General features: G+C 47.4%; 1 protein-coding gene across 2 annotated transcripts in view; it reads right to left on the bottom strand.

Moving 5' to 3' along the window:
* Positions 1 to 18,154, bottom strand: part of TANC1 (tetratricopeptide repeat, ankyrin repeat and coiled-coil containing 1) — a 66,206-nt gene extending 48,052 nt beyond the window's left edge. For both annotated transcript variants that reach the window (XM_069861740.1, XM_069861741.1), the window contains exon 1: positions 18,067 to 18,154. The gene's annotated coding sequence lies outside the window, so the exon portion shown is untranslated. The remainder of the gene's footprint in view (positions 1 to 18,066) is intronic.
* Positions 18,155 to 18,661: the final 507 nt, after the last annotated feature.

Genomic DNA, 18,661 nt, shown 5'->3' with positions numbered 1-18,661 from the left:
TTCTACAGGCAATGGCTGGGTGCCAGCTCTCAACACATCTGTCCAGCAGTGTAGGAAAGGCTGGGTTGAAAGAACATGGCTCCCCCGAACAATGTTTTTTTGAAATTAAGAAAGCATCTCCTAAAACTGAACCACAAAATGATGAGAAGGAAAACTAAATGCAATGTGAGGAAACACTCTCCCTTCCTCACTTATCTGGATGAGTACAATTTCTGAGGTTAACAAGCATATCTTTATTTTTCTAGAAAAAGGAGTGTAAAATGAGACATTCAATCGAAAATTTAACTGCAGCCCTGGTCACTTCCTTTGGGACACCACGTACTTCATGTTCCCAATGGCCAATTATTGCGGGGGAGAAAGGCAGCTCAGGGCTGCATCTCCACTCTCACCCATCACGTGTCTTCCCCAGCCGTTCCCCCTCTCCTGGTATTTACGCCTTCTGGCTTTGCAAAGGGAAGAGCAGCACCTCTGCCTCACACGACAGGTTCCACAAAAGCAGTAAGCAGGGAAAACTACAAGTCATGTCCTCAGACACACTGTTGTGAAAAAAGCAGACTGACTTTTCTGAGAGACTCAGACCTGGCCAGCTGGAAACACCCCAGCTGCTGATGTGATGAAAACAAACTGCTCCTGGAGTTGTGTGAAGACCAACACTGCCACTAAAACAAATAAGTCACTGTTCCACACCACCTGGTGCTGGGGAGACCTCAGGAGAAGCCTGTGCCCCTCCGCGGGCACCCAAATTCAGAGCTGGAGCAGACTGGGAGAACAGAGAAACCAACATCAGAGATCAGCGCTCTGGACACTGCAAGTTCAGAGACCAAAAGGCTGTTGTAAAGAGCAGGAGACTTGAGGAGAGACCCAGCTACATCAGCCTGTTACACTGAAGGGAACAACCTGTCCTGTATGTGAGCTCTGGACAGACCACAGAACACAGGCCTGCTTAGCCACAGTCAAAATTTAGCTCAGACATTAAGAAATGTATGGACACAAACTACAGGAAAACTGATGGCCCATAGGGAAAGAGTGGAATATTTATCTCAGGAACATCCCATCTGCCAGAGAAACACACAACTGGTCACGGCTGGCATAAGACGTGTTGGGCTGAGGAGGAAAGAGCCAGACAAGATAACATCATTCATTCGTATGACACTGTTGTTCACGGCTGGGGACAAAACCAATCCCAAACCCACAAGACAAGCCACAAGCCTCAAGCTTCTGCTTCAGGCACAAAATTAGTCTGTAAAATTTAAAGCTTACTTTTCTTCCAATTCTATCAGAAGTTGTTAATAATGGTAACCTTTCAGACAGATCAGCTCCACAAGCTGGAGACGGCCTCCGCCACCTCTTGAGAGCCCACCTTATGCCTGCTTTCTGCAACGCCAGGCTTCACCCAGGAGGAGCACACAGGCTACAAGGTTCATCAGAAAGCCAGAACTACGTATCAAACAGCTATTTATAAAACTGTGGGGAAGAGGGAAAAAAATACTAGAAAAAGGTGCTTAAACTCTGAAGATTTAAGCAGCTTTCCTTTCTTTAACTGGGATCTCATACAGCACAGTGCGTAAGGAAGAATATCAGTTCTGGATTAAATAGTCTGGGTTTTTTTGAGAGAAAGAAACTTCACATTTTTGGAAAACAAATCCACCTTCATGCAGTACTAACAAATCGAGAACCTCAGAACACCTTCAGTAGTTTGAAATGGGTTTGAGGTAAGAGCAGCTTTACATTAAAAATTATACATCAAAGTAGTATATGAATTAATAATGATGTTCTCTAATGCTATAAACAAAGAACTTTCCTCTGACCCACTAAAATGCTGGTTTTCACTAGGTATGGGAAAAGGTATTTAACAATATCACTTCTTGTAGCAGCATAAGACTCAAATGCGCAGATCAAGTGAAAAAGGCTTGTGCATATGTAAATGATGGCAAAACCGTGAAAGGAAGCATTAAAAAGTTAGGGAATTAGAATCTTAAAGGCTGGACGGTACAGTCCAAATTTGTGCTTCCTTCGTGCAGAAATTGTGCTAGAAACTTTAATTAAGTAAGCACGCCCCGTCCATTCACCCAGTGCAAAGGGTATCCACAAAGGAAAACCTCATTTGCCTCCAGCGCATCGGCTGGGGCCCCAGGAAGCTCTTCTTTGTTCCTGGCTGCACCACAAGGCCACTGTGGTGCACAGAGGAAAGGACAGTGCATACACCTCAAATGTACATTTCCTAGATTCTGAATGATTCCCTTCCCAAGGTCAGTCTGTTTTCTTTCAGAGCAGCGTCCTCCTTGCACACCTCACACAGCCTGCCACAGCTGTTAACAACACACACTCCGCACGCACCATGTGCAGCCTGTACAATGATGCAAAGTGCTGTGCGACTGCGCTCTGCTCAAAGTCCAGGCTGCCCCGATGTCCTCTGAGCCACACAGCCATGTGGAGCACAGCACCGGCACAGGGCAGCCGTGATACACACCTCATACCTGTCAGTCTGCACTATGAGTCCTTCCAGCAAACAAGAGTCTGGAACTAACACTGACTCTGTGCTTCGTATTCAGACTTCAGTCACTCGTTCCAGAAACCCAGATACAAGCATTTCACCTTCATAGCATACTTTGCAGGTCTGACAGTCTGTGGAATATAAGGAATTTGACAGTTCCTTAAAACAAAAGTTTTCTCAGCTCCTTTCAGCCCACTGCAAGGGAGGTAACTGCACTCAAGGGTGTTGCTTTCAGCATTACCAGCAGGCATCTGCAGGCTCACTTAGAGTGCTTAGTGAGGGAAATGGTGTTCAATCATGTAATCCAAGGCTGAAACATAGTGCATATGCAGAAGAATGGGAAGCCTAGTTGAAGCTGTAGGGACATTCTTAATGTGGTATTCTCTAACTTCTGCCTGGCTTTGAAATGTTAATGTTTCCTCTCAAACCATGCAGTGATGCCTGTTGTTGGGATGTGGTATGATAAATGTCACTGGCAAGCATTTTAAAGTCTCATAACTCTTGCAGGACAATAGTGGCATTATTAAAATTCAGCTGGTATCAACATGCAAAACAGGAAGCAGCAGCCACCCTGCAGCCTTGCTGAAGCTCCCAGAGCAGGTCTCATTGAGCTCTGCTCCAGAAACACCACTAGGTGCTTTTGTTTTTCCACAAGTGACACAGCTGAGCAGTACAATGCAACCAGAACCCAACACACCGGAGGGCAACTGTGACAGAGTTTGGTTTCGCAGAGCTTACTGCCAGGAGGTGGAAGCCTACTGCAAGTAAGGCCAATGACGCTGCTACAAGAGAACAGGACCTTCCTTCAGAAAAACAAGGCAATGACAAACCATAACATTTACAGGCTCTTCGGGAGGTGCAGTGCCAACAGAAACCCTCTGCAAGAGAGAGGAAATGCAAGCTTAAGAGTCAGCCAGGCTCTTCTCTGACAGGACAAGGGACAATGGGCACAGACAAACACGCTGGCGGCTCCCTCTGAACACCAGCACTCTTCACCATGAGGGTGAGCGCAGGCTGCCCAGGCAGGCCTGGAGGCTCCCACCTTGCAAGTATTTTAGGGCCACCTGGACACAGTCCATGGCTGAAGGTGACTCTGCCTGAGCAGAACAAGGTCACTTCCCACAGTTCCTTCCACCCTCAGCCATTCCGTGACTCTGTGTTTAACGAAGATGCTGAGCAGGATGCCACTTGGCATTGATCCCAGGGTACATCACTAATTACTGGCCTCCAACGAGACGTTGTGCCGCTGACCACACGTGCTGCACACAGTTCACAGTGCACCCGTTATGGCACACTAATCCCCTTGAGTTTGTCCATCCTGTAGGCAAACACACTGCACATCCTGCTTTTAGGGATAACCCCACTCACACTCAAAAGAGAAAAGCCTTGAAATGTATCTAACATAGGGAAGGTGGGCAATGTGAACAGCAGGAAATGCAAGCGTGAATCCTTAGGTCTGTTCCCGTCCTGCAGCAAAACTCCCCTTGGATTCAACTCCCAGCAGGGGCAGTGAATAACCAGCTCAAGGGGCACTTTCCACCTCTGAAGAAAACCTCACGACACCGACCAGAACAAACATATTTCAGAAGCCAGCTGTACTGCAGTGAAATGCGCGTTCTAACTCACTTGGTCTAAAAATTCTAATTATCAGATTCCAACAGGAAAGAAAAACAACTCTAAGCATTTTCCCTAAATACAGTCACATGCCCTCTCCAGATAACCTCCCAAGCTGAGACATCAAAGGAAATAAAAGCCCCAATGTATTTATTACACTCTGCTTTTTAAATAGAAAGATTTTTTTCTTCTCCGTACAAAGAACACACGCCATGTTAAGAGTCTGCATTCTGCGACAGTCAGATCTGGAGCTGTTAATGAATTTCAGAAATTGAGAATGACATTCTACATACCCAGCTAGAACAGAGCAGCAACTAAAAACAGAACACGTGAAAACCTGCGTATTATATTGAACCTTACTGTGCAAACATGGTAAGTATGAGTTTTCAATCAACCAAAAAAAGAGAGGCCTGACACAGAACTTCAATTTTCAGTATTTGTCATTCCTATTCTCAGGATACAGATAGAGGGGAAAATGAGATCAAATAAAAGGAATCAAGGACAATTCCATCCTAGATTTTCCCTTTTTGGAATTGAGGTCAACTTTCCTACTGTGCATACAGTTGTTCAAGGATCTATGCCAATGAAGAACAGAAATACATGCGGGCTGGCTGCTTATTCAGACCCATTCAGTGCAGACAAAGCTGCCCATTACCTGGAAGCAAAATCTATTTCCTTCCTTCTCCCCTGTAAATCCTAGGCAAAACAGAAGGATCAGCACTTCTAGACAGATGAACCCTTGGTATCCCAGCACCATTCGCCTAAGCAGCAAAGGCTCAGAACAGGAAAGCAAACATTGAAATCCACTGCTCACCTGCAAGCTGAAAGGGACAAAGAATAAACCTGTTTCTTCAGTGATTTCCAAGACAACACCTCGGTTAACGTACAACACCGTTCCAGCTCCACTGTGGTGGGCAGCTGGGCCATTCAGGAACAAGCCAAATACAACAGCTTAGAAATACCGATTACAAATAAGCTGTTATTTAAAAACCCACCATCTTACTTGTACACACTGTGAAGCTTCCTGACATAGATCCAAGTCCAAAAGCATTGCAGCTTCAGGTAGGAAGTTTCTCTATAGACACCCCTCCCTCAACTTCAAGAGCACTGCTCAGGTTAACAATGCTGCCTCGAAACAGACACAGGATACGGGATCTTGTTTTGGTTTACAAGTATTTGTATTAGCAGGGTATTTTCCAGTAATGCTGGCATCTCATCCTTTCTAAGCACACTCTATTTTCCTTCCCTTTCCACAACTAAGCTTGAATGACATCACTCACTAAGATTTCAGAAGCACTTCCAGCTACTGCAGTTGTTTTGCTTTCATAAGCAACTCAGGTTCACGTTTTCCTGGTTCCAGTTTTTAAATTCTGCCCCAAATCCCCCATTTGTTGTCTGGTTGGGTGTTTTGGTTTGTTTTTTTCCCAAAGACTTGAAGGTCTTTTAAAAACTTTAACGATAATTTCTGGTTTTACAGTGGATACCAGCTGTGGGCTTGTTATCCAGGGCCTGATACTAATAAAGTCACGGAAGGAGGAAAATACCTCGACACTCTTTGCTTGTGCAGAGCTCACATTAGCTGCTCACAGAGCCAGACCCTCCACCCCAGCCCAGGTTGAGTGTGTTTTAAAACAGGTGCTGCCCTCCCAACAGTTCCACTGCTCATCTTTAGAGAGACAAAAGATTTCATACAACTGCCTTGGACCATGAAGGGAAGGCGCAGAGAGTCCTTGGATTTAAGAATTCGTACAATCAGCTTTTTTATAACTGAGGGACTCCAGAACGAGATCAGGTTTATAAAATAAAAATGCTAGGTTATATAAGGAGCTGTGAGCACAGACCTACACAACAGCCTGCTTCATTCCTAGCCTTCTACGGAGCAAGTACTGCCCTACCTAGGGAATCCCTTGAAAAAGCCAAGAGGCAGAAAAACACCTCTCCACATTTTCTCCCTGCCAGTGAGCGTCACTTAAAGCTCAGCAGCTTCCTCATGTGAGGATATTTTCCAGGTGTGGCTGCTACTGACAGAAACTCATCAGTAACAAGATTGTTCACAGCTGCTGTCTTGCATTCCTAGCTGTTGTTCCACCTTCCACGTGCAGGTTCTGTGGGCGTACCCTATCAGAGCAGGTGGTTTTCAAAGACCCCTCTACAAGGGTCCCTCATTTCTGGAGAAGCCAAACAAACTTTTCCTACCGAGCACGCCACCCCCTGAGCTATTGCCCCTCAACTCCACACTCACCTGCTTCCCAAAGTTGTGGTGGTCTGCCTCTCCACACAGAAATCCAGACAGTCAACATGTATTTGCAAAGAAATAAAGGCTGCAACATCTCAGTCGCTCTCCCTTTTGCACATAAGTACATAAGGATGTACCACCTTTCCGTGTGGGATTTATTAAACATACACTGCTGTTGCAAAGAACTTCATTTAGTTACAACTGCTTTCATTGCCTTTAAATGCGCTTAAGAATTTCATTGCTTACTCACAGAATAGGTTCAATATTTCCCTTTTCTGCAAATTCAAATTCCTTTAGCTAAACTGTATTTTTCAAAGAGGAGGACAACAATAACAGAAATACTTAAAGCAGCAAGGCGTTACTGATGTAACAGAAACCAAACCAGTCCTTTAAGGTTACTACATTTTCAGTCATTAATATCCAACATTATTATAAACAGAGGGCATACTCCCTCATTGAAGGGACTCCTACTTCAAAAATGAACAAAAGCATTTGAAAACAAGAGAACAATGGCTTTTATCCTTTTTTTTCTTTCTAAGGTACAACTTCTGATAATAGATATTTATTTTATCATACAAATGTAGAGTGAGAATGATAAAGCAGATATACTGCAAGAGGTCTGTCTGACTTCATACAATAACACAGTACATGGCATCTCTGCTGTTCCCAGCAGGCTACATCCAGCCAAATCTGAACAAACTGCAGTTAAACAGCTATTACCGAAATACCTGTCTGCAATACCCTAACCAGCTATGGTCTCTACCCTTTGTAGATATTTCCTACGCAGGAAGACCAACAGGACACAGGATTGATGAGCTGCACTGCATCTGCTGCTCGCTCAGTAACCTCATTATCAATCTTGCTTATGAGACACTCCACGTCCCCACTCTTGCCTGACTCCCCTGAAAGCCACACAGCAACTTAACAGGAGACTGCAAAAGGACACCGAGGTTTCCAAACTGCTCCTCCCTTCTAAATACCTGAGTTATGCCCTGAAGCACAATTAAAATACCATGAAAGAGGTGAAAGATGAGGAAGCGTGAGAATAACCTCATTATCATGTTAGTTATTAGAATGTGCTTTTGCTGCAGCTTTTTCCCACCAGTCTGGTTCCAGGTTTGGCTTCCCAGAGGTCACAGATGTACCTGTTCTATCCTGCAGTCACCATTCTTTGCTGTGCTCTCTCCTACCTTGCTGCTGCTAAGGTTGGCTGGTGTCTTAGGACTGCCAGCACAGGCAAGTGGAGGCCTCCTCACCTGACTGCGCTCCAAAAAGGCCAGGTGCCTGAGAAGCGGTCCTTCCTGTAGAATCCCTTTTAAAGAATCCTGTTCCCCAGCTACTTCCTACTCCCCAGAATAAACCCACCTTGCACTGGAGCAGGCGGAGAGCGCTCATAAGTTAGAAATATTAACATCAACAGCCATAAGCACCTGGTTTTAACCTAACCTGAACAATCCAGCAACAGCGCTGCTGAAGAATCATCAGCTGAGGCATTTGCCTGTCTACAGTGGTGAAAAGGAGCAACAGCTGTCAACAGGGGAGCCATAAAATCTTAAAGAGTCACAGCTGTTTCTCATATGAAAAATATCTGACCACAGATGAGCTGTAGGCAAGTTTACTTTTCCCCTTCTCTTGCTATTCTGCTGAGTCTCCTCCAGAGAAAATGTCAAGACCTTAGCCTTCTACCAGTTTCTATATCTCTCCTTTCTTTAGTTATGACTTACAAAAGACTCAAACCAAAACAAACAAAAAACATAAAAAAATCCTACAAAAGCCCCTGCTTCTCATCCCTACCACATTTATCAAGTTTACCCTCGCTATTGAGGCTTCTTTCTGAACCTCACCCCTCCCGCTCTTGCCATTTACAAGATACCGCCAAATTCTTCAGAGGATCAAAAGATCCGCTGTGCTCTCCCAGACTCATCCATCCAGCCACAGAATAAATTTCTGCTGCAGGGGCAAGGAGGTGGCGAGCGGGTGTGGTGAGAGCAGAATGGAGGGTGAGTAAGAGGAAGACTGCTTGCTACCTATCTTCAGCAGTAATGTTCACCTCAACAGAGAGGTTTAAAAAAAAAAAAGCTGCCCCCTCTAAGTGAGAGGTCACCATTTAGAGAGGCATTCTGGAATTAAATCGGGTCACAAGGTTTAAAAGAACTGCTGAGGAACCACTGTGAGCGATCCCTAGGAACCAAGGGACAGCACAGGATGCACTGAGGCAGGAGTGAGGAAGGGAAAATGAAATATAACCACAGATAGATCTCTTTCTTGCCTTTGTCACAATGGCCACTTTTACCCAATCTCTCTCCACCCTCCCACTGTAAACACACAAAAACTGACAAAGCCCCTGTTTCAGAATCGATGAGAGGGTCAAAGCACCAGGCAAGAAAACCCATCACCTCCCAGCAGGCAGAAGTGACACCCTGCACACACTCTGCCAGCAGAAAATCAAGCGCCTAAAGCAAGACGAACACCAGAGCAGAACCTGCCATTGCAGCTCTAGTGGTGTGCAGACCCAAGCCACAGTAACCAAGTCTTATTTCACCATATAGCTGCATGCTCAGGGTAAGACAGCATCATCCTCTCCAGAAAGCATGTAAGACTAGGGGTACAGAAATAAGCTGCATCTCCAGGTTCTCAGCTGTCCCAGGTACAGTCCTAACTTCCAGATGAACAGAGGATGCTTTGGGTTGGAAGGGACCTTAAAGCCCATCCCGTTCCAACCCCCAGGCAGGGACACTGCCCACTGGATCAGGTTGCTAAACATCAACAAGATGCTTGTACAACACCACAACCATTCACTCCAAACAGCCAAACATAAATGCAACACAGAAGGTATCCACCTGACATTACACAGGCTGCAGTTCAAACAACTAGGTGAGCAAACCCATTTCCCTTCCCTGCCGCGCTGCATTGGCCAAAGCCTCCTCTGTGCTGCTGCAACTGCAGGCACTGTTCTATGGCCCAGAAAAGCACAGAGAGAACTGATCTGTATCAGAAACGGTGTGACCAGCAGGTCCAGGGAGGTTATCCTCCCTCTGTACTCGGCACTGGTGAGACCGCTCCTCGAATACTGTGTTCAGTTCTGGGCCCCTCACCACAAGAAGGATGTTGAGGCTCTGGAGTGAGTCCAGAGAAGAGCAACAAAGCTGGTGAGGGGGCTGGAGAGCAGGTCTTACGAGGAGCGGCTGAGAGAGCTGGGGGTGTTTAGCCTGGAGAAGAGGAGGCTGAGGGGAGACCTCATTGCTCTCTGCAACTACCTGAAAGGAGGTTGTAGAGAAGGGTGCTGGCCTCTTCTCCCAAGTGACAGGGGACAGGACGAGAGGAAATGGCCTCAAGCTCCGCCAGGAGAGATTTAGGCTGGACATTAGGAAAAAATTCTTCACAGAAAGGGTCACTGGGCACTGGAACAGGCTGCCCAGGGAGGTGGTTGAGTCACCTTCCCTGGAGGTGTTTAAGGCACAGGTGGACGAGGTGCTAAGGAGAATGGTTTAGTGTTTGATAGGAATGGTTGGACTCGATGATCCGGTGGGTCTCTTCCAACCTGGTTATTCTATGATTCTATCTGGCAAAGTGAAAATGGAAACAGATAGTGCACAGGTATCTACATTAACTAACCCCAACATGTGAGCAGATTGATCTCTGGACTATTCAGGCATCAAGCAGCTCCCAGTATATCCATCAAAGGAGTGGCAGGTTCCCGCAGGCAGCCTGGGTGGGTTGGCCTTTGCATTTTGAATTTACACAAGCTTTTTCAGCTCCTGTTACACTATAGGTGCTATTAAAGAATCACCATGATGCAGAAAATTAAGTGGGGGGAAAAGCAGGATAAATCAATCCAGCTGTAACAAATACTTTGTGCGTTCAGGACAAGCAATAACCAGAAGTGATACCTGTTGTGCAGAAAACCTGTGCAAAAACTACAGGATAGCTACAAACCTCGTGCCAAACTGACTGGCCCTACATCAAACCCATAATAACTCTGGGCAGGATCCTCTTAGGGTGACAACACCTGCTTCTGATCAGGGATCCTCTCTTCTTTGTGCTGCAGCAAAGGGAAAAATACAGCTTCTCCTACAGCACCAGGAGTGATGTCTGCATCACATGAAAACTCTGAGCCTGATGACAGTTCATTTCTTGTCTACAAGGCAATGTAATCCTACCAGCTGATTCGGAAACACTACCTGGCAGAGTGGATCCATTACTGTCAGAACTCGCGTGGCTGCCTCCTCCAGCCCTGCATGCAATTTTTATACTCTCCTCCATCAGAGATGACCAAATTTCATTTACTGGGCAGCAAGTACTGTAACCCTAAGGAGGTCTGAGCAGAAATGGCAGGTGCCTCCTTGGCAGAGAGCACACACAAGAAGCGGCTGTTACCACAAGCCAGGGCAGAGCTGCCCTAACCAAGCCCAGTGTTGCAGCAGCCACACCATTTCTGCTCAGATCCCCTCACAGGACGGACAAGTTCTCCGGTCACGCATGGTGCAAGAAGCCAAGGGCCACACTTCCCTCATTTGTCACTACTAAGATTATAAAGCCCACCAAGTGAGGCTGAACACCAGTGGCTCAGCCGTCCCAGAGTTACCCAATACCCCTGCAATCTGTAAGCTGAGCAAGTTAGTGACTGCAGCCAAGAGGGGCGAACCACCAGCTGCTTCTTTATTGTCGCTTTTAGGCTACAGCTCACAGAGAAACGAATAAACTACTGTTTACCTCAGCCACCTTAACACTTCAAGGGAAGGAAGCGATCCCATGTAAGGGGATTTAATGTCAGAAAATACTTCAGCAGAAAGAACCATCAGGCTAAAGCAATAGCAAAGGGGATAGAGTTACTAAGTTTCACTCTTGGCTTGCTTAGCATTTTCAACTTGCCAAACACTGCAGAGGAGAAACTCCATGCATCAGAAAACCCTACATAAACCTACCCAGTTCTGTGTCTGCTTGTAGTCTTGTTTTCCAATTTAAGATGTGTATTTCTAACCCAGATCTTCCAAAGCAGATGCTTTTGTTACTTTTCAGTCCAAAGAACGCTGACCAAGCTTTTATCAGCCTCAATGTTAACAAAAATGAAAAAAATCACAGACTATCTTTGCCAAAATTAGAACTGACCAAAGCGAGTAATGCATTGATTTTCCATGCAGCACACTGGTAAACCAAAGCGGCTCTGAAAACAATAGTCCAGGCAATACCTAATAAAACGTGACTTCAAAGCCATCTACTACCCCAGGTCTCTTCTGGACATAATTAAAACAACATGTGGGCCAAACAAACAGGTTAATTTCCATATTTGCTTCTCTTGTCTACAAAGCTACACACAACAACCCAGGAAACCAAAATAAGAGCAAAAGAAAAAAATGTTGGGCAGCTCCAGAGCTGAAGACACTTTGCTGTACCTCACAATGAGGCAATTCTACCACCAGAACACATATAAATATGCAGTGTGCCTGTCTTCAGTCCCATTTTTAAGACGGGGGTGTTTCTGTACACCTAAACACTGCCTGCTGCATACACTGTATCCAGTGTGACAGCAGGACCGCTTAGTACATGAAAATGATCAGTGAGTTCCAAAGACTCAAACAGACAAACGCAACGATCCTTTCAGGAAAGGAAAATAAATTCCCTCCAAATGCTACCTGGAATCACTCAATACCAAAGCAGGCACTTGTGAAACCTGGCAGTGTTTGATTAGTAGATGCATATAACTCAAGCAAAATATGGTAGAATGCAATATGAGAATACCCTTTCTCTCAACCACTGAAAAGCCAATTTGCCAAAAGCCAGTGGATGATTTTCCTTCCAGAATCACTCTGTGCAGTAACAGGAAAGGGGACCAGTGCAATCACCGCTGTGTTTAGCAAGTGCTGGCACATAACTGCACAGGGCATGGCCTGCCAGAAGCCAGCACCCCAGTTTCCTTCCCTTCCACCCTGCTTCTGGTTGCAGGTAATTCCACAGGGCGGGTCATTACCAATGTTAAGAAAATCTCAGAAGATGAAAAAATGTTGCGATAGTCCAGTAGTCACTCCACTAAGGAACATGAACTTTAAACCCACAAGTGGAGGAGGCTCACACAGCTCCCTTCAGTTCCTCCACGCTGGTCCATCTCCCTGCCAGCGACTGACCCTTCATTCCTGCGCCAAAACCAGAGTGAGCTCTACTCCTCCTGATGTGTTAAGGGGACTACACTGGCAAAGCCGTCTGCAGCACTAATGACCATCCCCATCCCAGCGATGCCAGCGCTCAAAGGCAAGCTCCACTGCCCAGGGACCTGGAGAAGCGTTGCCCTGAAGTTAACGGCTCCTGACCAGCTACTGCAACAGAAGAGCCCCCTCTGATAAACCTTGCAATAAAGCAGAGCTGTCACAGTCAGTGGTACATCCAGAACACAGGAGAGGTGAGGTTTTCATTCACACAGCTGCATCCCAAGCTTCCAGTGACTCTCGTGTGTTTTGGGGTTTTTTTAAGTCCCACTAATGTATAAGCCTGTATTTCCTTGAATGACAGTGAGATAGTGCTCATAAAGCCCAAAGCTTTCTTCTATTTCAGCAAGGAACTGACAGCCGAAGGGACCAACTGCGCCAGCGCTGACAAAGTTTCTGTGTGTTTACTGCACTGCAGTCAGATGAGCAGCAGAGATGACACAGTAAAAAGAGCCAGATTCCATGGTAGGTACAGAAGGAAGGAAAACCACTCCTTTGAATCACAACAAACTGTTAGATCAGCTCAACTATCTCTGGAAATCTCACCCAGAGGAATGTGTCAAAGCAGAAATATTATCCCTATCCCCCCTCAATTTCCCATTGCAGATCCTGGGATGCCTCCTTCCTCTGTCCCTTGTGAAACATAAGCCTTCCATTTTTAATCTCGACCGTGCTATCTTATTGACAAGACTCTGACATTCTTCTATAGAGTAAACTCAAAGAGAACACTAGCGTCCACGTTCTGCCAACTCTTCTTCCCTTGAAGCACTTTTCTTGTTAAGGTACACGGCAGCATCATTAAAGACCTCATTACAGAGTTAAAACAAGCTCTGTTTGAACATTTACGACAGGCAGTACCTACCACAAAGGCTTACCAGCATGTCTTCCATTCCGCCACAGCCGAGCACATGCATACCCCTCCCTGCAGGAGCAGACCGCTGAAATCACCAAGATCAGTTGCTAGATGTATGCTTTAGGTACCATTCTTCGTCAGCCCCAAGGACACCACAGAGATCAAGCTGGGGACAAGGGCGCATGTGAACACCCCAAAGCGTGCTCCTGAAGGAAAATCAAAGGCCTGTCTACACAAGGGAAGAGCCGCTTCACATTCACACCTTGCCTCGCTCTGCAGCAACTCCCCAGTGTAGACAAGACCTTACTTGCTCTTACCAAAAATATGAAATACCTGGCAAGCCCATATTTATTAAAATTTTACAGTTGTCCTAAGTAATTAAACAGCCAAGCACCGGTAAAAGCCTCTAATCCAGATGCCGGGAAGCTTCCCCTCCACAGGCAAGGGTCCAAAAAACCCCCAATTTAAATCCTCACGACCGGAATGTAATGAGCTGTGGAATACAAGCCTGTATCCTTTAAAACATTAATTATTCATTAAAATCTTAGCTCTATGTAAAGCTTTAAAAGTTTGCCAAGACAGTATACACTCCTCACCTTAACTGCTAATGGGATGCTCCCAAATCCCATGCAGATCAAATGAGCCAAGTTCACTGCTGTGTGAAGAGCACAGATGTAACACAAACAAGGACTCACTTAACTCTGAATCCTCCAAACAGAAGGGAAACTGGAAAGAAACAAAGTTCATTTTTTCTCCTGAGGAAAAATAATAAAAATAAAACTTCAGGAGAGGAGGCTTAAGCCAGACTCACTAAGGAGAAAATCATTTGTTCTTCCTGTTAGTGGACACAGTGAAAACAGCAAGAATGGAATTTTGTCTCTGCTGGGTGGAACAACAGTGTCAGATCTCTCGGGTGCTGGTTAGCCAGACTCTGGAACCCCACAATGACATGAGCAGGTCTCTCCAGAAGCCCAGTTCTCCAGGGTGACCCTGACATGGCGCTGGTAGGGCACACTGCTGCGGAGGACCCAGAGCCCCGCAGGACCCTCTGTGCAGGCAAGGGCAGGAGGGAAAGGGAAGTTGTCCTCTAACAAACCTTTCAGTATGTCACCTGATGCAGGCTTTGCAGAGCCCCAAACTTCAACAGAACAAAATAACCTTGTGTCACTGTTGCCCTCCTTCCCATAGTCTTTTAAAGAAAGGGTAGCCTTTTTGGTCAGGGGAAACCTTCCCCCAGACCTTCAAACCATGCCTAGGTCTCCTGAACGAGTGTACAGTGTCCCTGTCTCTCACTGATTGCTGCGCTGCAAACCTGAGGAAAACACACCTGGGTAGTGCTCCACAGTTGTACAAACAACAGCTTAGAGAGAGAATAAACAACGCCCTGCACACACCAGCTCATCAGTTTGGTACACAGTGTAGGGAGGCACAGCGTACCTACACTCCCATCTACCTTTACCATTTAACCGAAGACAAAGCACAGTTTTCTCTGGTGTCTTTCCACTGTCCCTTGAACTTTTTCAAGGAACTCCAGCAAGCACACAAAGATGCCATGTCAGCAGCTGGCTGAGAATTTAACTTTGTCACAGCAAAACCATGCCTATACTTCGTGGCAGCAATCTTCCTCCCTCTTGTCCTCAAACTTCCAGTTTCTGGCAAATATTGTAGAAAAATCCAGGAACTCAGAACTTACTAACACACAAAAATCCTGCTGTGACCGCAGTGGGAATTTAGCCCAGTATAAAACAGACCTTGAACCATATTAACTAAATAATCGACTCAACTCAAAGGCATTTCTGCTGTAAACGACAAAAACAGTCTCCCTCCAAAATCCACATTAGGAATATTCCGTGTTTTGTCATTTTTGTTCAAAAACAAAACAAAAAATACAAGCACAAAAAAACCCAAGCCTGGACCAAAAGCAACACACACATGAAACTGTCTCACACCTTCCATCTCATCTAAGTTTCAAAAACAAAGGTCATATTTTGCTTCTATTTTTTCTTACTGGTTTACTGTTCAAATCCTACCTTGTTAAAGTACAGTCAGAAACACAGATCCTAAGGAGAGGACATCTGTTGAGAGAGGAACGGAAAAGACAGAAAGCACACTCTTCAGACTGCCCAGATTTTGGTATTTTCCCAGATAACACAAGGCTGAAGCAGTTTAATGCAGACTCTGCCTTTTTCAGCCATTACTGTTCTAAGTGCAACAGCTTCAAATTTGACTTACAAGTACCACCAGCTTTTGGCAAGCCACAGATACTTAATAATTAATACTTAATTGCACTAAATGCATGTCAGTGGAGTTCCATCAGAGGCTAATGCAGCATTTGGAGATACAGTCCTGACCCGAGCAAGGCTCCCCACAGCAACTCCAGCTGCACGGCTGCAGAGTTCACAGCTACACACAAACACACACATCAAATGCTCTCTTCCAGGGCGTTTCCTGTGTTCCTAACAAGTTCCAGCTTCTCTCCTGCTGGATCTAAATATAACCAAGACAAAGATTCCGTCTTAAAGAAAACACAAAACAGAAAAACAACAAACCAAACAAGAAAACCCACCAAAAAACAAATAACACAAAAAGCCCCAGCCCACACCATACGCATAACTCCAGTGCAGTAACACAGCGAATCTTTTACAGGCACCTTTAACACTATTAATTACCAAATACATGAGATGGGCAACAGGCAGCCAGCAGCCCTCACCCTTTCACCTTAGACATCCCTGAGGTTGCACTTCATATGCTACCAGGAACAGAAAATCTGAGCACTAACAACAGCCACTCATTCCATCCATGTGTGCAAAAGGAAGAGACCTGTGCAGAGGAAGCCAGGAGTTCAACCAGGAGGCCGCTCCTACTTTGGCCTCAGACATTTGGATTTCCACTAACTGCCATGCAAAGAACACACTTACAGGTATCACTGACCTGCTCTGTGTGTGAGACCCAGCTAGATTCCAAGCTGAAAGCACCGCACAGCCTGTGAAACCTAGCAAACTCTGCTCTGCGAACACTTACAAACTGACATGGTGAGGAGACACTCCCAGGCAGGCAAGCTGGCAGATCTGCAAGGCACTTCACCCAACAAGCCAGTGGCACTTCTGTTTCCAGCACCCTCCTTAGAAGGTATTATTCCAGACCAAAAAGAGAGAAGAAACTAAGAGAAATACGTGATCAGAGATGACACTGTCTCAGGAAACAAAGTACGCATCCCAGCAGCTACTCCCAGTCACCGAATGGAGAAGTAACTCCAACAGACATTTCTTGTTACTTGGCCTGATGATATCAGGCCACACAAAAGACATTCTGTATTAATGACCAACTGATCCCTTTATTTACTCCCCTTCAGGACAACATCAGTGGGTTCAAGGCTCTACCAAAACAAGCTTTTTTTCCCCCTTTCTTTTTATCTTTAATTTTAAAAAATGAGTTACTTTCCAAACTGAAATCAAATGCAAAACCTAACACAGTGAGGATCACAGACTGTTTTGGTGCTTGCTTTGGTGGCTTTTCAGTTCGGTACCTTACCCACCACTGAGAAGTCAGCTTTCTGACAGCAGTGCCTCCTGTGCACAAACATCTGTTAAAAACCACAACCTCGCACATTTGCTGGGCCACACGCAGTTTTGTGATAAATACACTCTCCAGCCTCCAAGTTAACTCTTGGGAGCTGAAAGCAACCAAGACATGAACTAACCCCGTTTTCTCCAACCTCACCCAAACTTTTCTCTTTTACTGAAAAGCACAAAGCTCTAGCTCCTGACAGAGCTTGAAATACCAACTTTTTTTTAGTCAAAACAGCATCGCTACAGAAAAATCTTAACTTTAAACCACGTATATAAACTTAGAGATATGTTTGTCACAACAAGTGACTAACAGGTCGGGATGAAGTTCTTACTGACATGAGAGTTTGAAGGGTTGCGATTAATGTTTTCTCTGCAAAGAGAATTGATGGCAAGAAGTTCTGCTACAGAAAACCAGCACAGACTGCTCAGCTGTCTTCAAAAGTATATACTGGGCTCGTGAAGTTGCTATGGCATCGACTTAGGACTGTGGTTAGACACACAAAATGCCTTTTCCCACAGACCGTTAGAGGAAACCGAGCAGCATCGGCCATGAAACAAGCACATTTTGGCTCTAAAGCAGCCACAGCTGATCACCATTTGGACGTTCCAAGGGTTAGCGAAATGGAAAAGCAAGACGCCTGGCACTTCACAGCATCCGCGTAAAAGGCGCTCTAAACGTACCGTCCTAGCGACAGCAAAAAGAAGCCGTCTTCACGCCCGCCGTTTCTCCCAGCGCTATTTGCTCAGATAACGCCCGTACCCCGGCACCTACCGCCGGACCGGGACAGCGGGCGAGGCTCCTTCTCGGCAGGGCTCGTTCCTGGCAGCCGAGTACCAAACTCCAGCGGGAGGAAATTCTGCGGGATCGAAGGCGTCGCCTTTATTTCCCCTTCATTCCCGGTATTTTTAATTTTATAAGCATCGGGCTGTTTTTAATCGGCAGCGACAACCGCACGAGGTAACGCGGAACTTCCCCCGCCGGCGCGCGGCCGCGGCCCAGAGCCCCCCCGAGGCCCCGCGGCACCGCCCCGGCCCGTCCCGGGCTCTGCCCTCCCGCGCCCCGCGCCCCCGGCCCCGCTCGGGGCGGCGGCATCGCTCACCTCGGCCCGCGGGCCCGGCCCCGGCCCCGGCCCCGGCGCGGCGGGAGGAGCGCGGGGAGCGGCGGCGCCCGGACCGCCCCGCGGCACCCGGCACGGCGAGGGCGGGACAACGGGGGCGCGGGGCGGGGCGGGAAGGGGGGACGGGCGGGGCGCGAGGCGAAGGGCGGGAAGGGAGGACGCGCGAGGCGGGGCGCGAGGCGGGGCGCGAGGCGGGGCGCGAGGCGGGGCGCGAGGCGGGGCGCGAGGCGGGGCGCGAGGCGGGGCGCGAGGCGGGGCGCGAGGCGGGGCGCGAGGCGGGGCGCGAGGCGGGGCGCGAGGCGGGGCGCGAGGCGGGGCGCGAGGCGGGGCGCGAGGCGGGGCGCGAGGCGGGGCGCGAGGCGGGGCGCGAGGCGGGGCGCGAGGCGGGGCGCGAGGCGGGGCGCGAGGCGGGGCGCGAGGCGGGGCGCGAGGCGGGGCGCGAGGCGGGGCGCGAGGCGGGGCGCGAGGCGGGGCGCGAGGCGGGGCGCGAGGCGGGGCGCGAGGCGGGGCGCGAGGCGGGGCGCGAGGCGAAGGGCGGGAAGGGAGGACGGGCGCGAGGCGCCACCCCTGCTCCGGG

Source organism: Phaenicophaeus curvirostris, chromosome 7 (genome assembly GCF_032191515.1).
Source record: "Phaenicophaeus curvirostris isolate KB17595 chromosome 7, BPBGC_Pcur_1.0, whole genome shotgun sequence".
NCBI classification, from domain to species: domain Eukaryota; kingdom Metazoa; phylum Chordata; class Aves; order Cuculiformes; family Cuculidae; genus Phaenicophaeus; species Phaenicophaeus curvirostris.
The sequence above is the reverse complement of the archived record's forward strand: the minus strand, read 5'-3'. Positions and strand labels throughout refer to the sequence as shown.